This window comes from Zalophus californianus, chromosome 13 (genome assembly GCF_009762305.2).
Source record: "Zalophus californianus isolate mZalCal1 chromosome 13, mZalCal1.pri.v2, whole genome shotgun sequence".
Classification (NCBI taxonomy): Eukaryota; Metazoa; Chordata; class Mammalia; order Carnivora; family Otariidae; genus Zalophus; species Zalophus californianus.
This window is the reverse complement of record NC_045607.1, coordinates 22,249,425-22,250,464: the sequence shown is the minus strand read 5'-3', so window position 1 is coordinate 22,250,464 and position 1,040 is coordinate 22,249,425. Positions and strand designations below refer to the sequence as shown.

Genomic DNA, 1,040 nt, shown 5'->3' with positions numbered 1-1,040 from the left:
TGGATAAAGAAAAGTATTATAAGATGTAAGAAGAAGAAAAGCTTACCTAGAAAGGAAAAAACTCAAGTTTGCCTCAGTCTTCATCATATGTTTAAATTCCATAAGAAAATGGAGGTGTGTCTGCAAAATGTTGAGGGCAAAAATCCTAGTAAGCCCAAATCCCAAACTTAGTCAACTTCTCCTTCACAAACAAAACCAACAGAAAAAACTTCTCATGCAAGGATTCAACACAAATACCACAAATGTACCCTTGATAGAAATGTCCTGAAGTACATTCTACAGCTGAAGAAGTTGAAAGAGACTTTGAGAAGTCAAAAGTCAAAATTTAAAGGCACTGCTGTCAGTACATATGAAAAACAATTTAAAGTGGTTCCATAGTGTAGTGATTATCACCTCTGCTTTACATGCAGAAGGTCCTGGGTTCAATCCCCAGTGGAACCACCAACAATGAATCATGGAACATTACATCAAAAACTAATGATGTAATGTATAGTGATTAACACAACATAATAACATTAAAAAAATAATTAAAAAATAATAAAAATTTAATGTGGAAAATAACTATAAAACTTATTGCAAATATAATTTTAAAATTCACTCAAAGCTAAAAAAAACCTTGCAAGGGAACTTTCATTGGTTAAAATAAACTGCTGTTTAGCTAATCCTCAATGGGGAAAAACTGAAAGCTTTTCCCCTAAGGTCAGGAACACAACAGTGTCCATTCTCACCACACGGTTCCACGTAGTACTAGAAGTCCTAGCCTCAGTAATCAGACAACAAAAAGAAATAAAAGGTATCCAAATTGGCAAGGAAGAAGCCAAACTTTCACTCTGCACAGACAACATGATACTCTATGTAGAAAACCTGAAAGACTCCACCAAAAAATCGCTAGAACATGAATTCAGCAAAGTAAGTCGCAGGATATAAAATCAACATACAGAAATCTGTTGCATTTCCATACACCAATAATGAAGCAGCAGAAAAAGAGAAATCAAGGAATCCATCCCATTTACAATTGCACCAAAAACCATAAGATACCT

At 34.2% G+C, this 1,040-nt stretch overlaps 1 non-coding gene across 1 annotated transcript; it reads left to right on the top strand.

The window, feature by feature from the left end:
• The first annotated feature begins 368 nt into the window (after positions 1-368).
• Positions 369-441, top strand: TRNAV-UAC. Its single transcript has one exon. It is a non-coding gene; the product is annotated as a tRNA-Val (tRNA).
• The last annotated feature ends 599 nt before the right edge of the window (positions 442-1,040 follow it).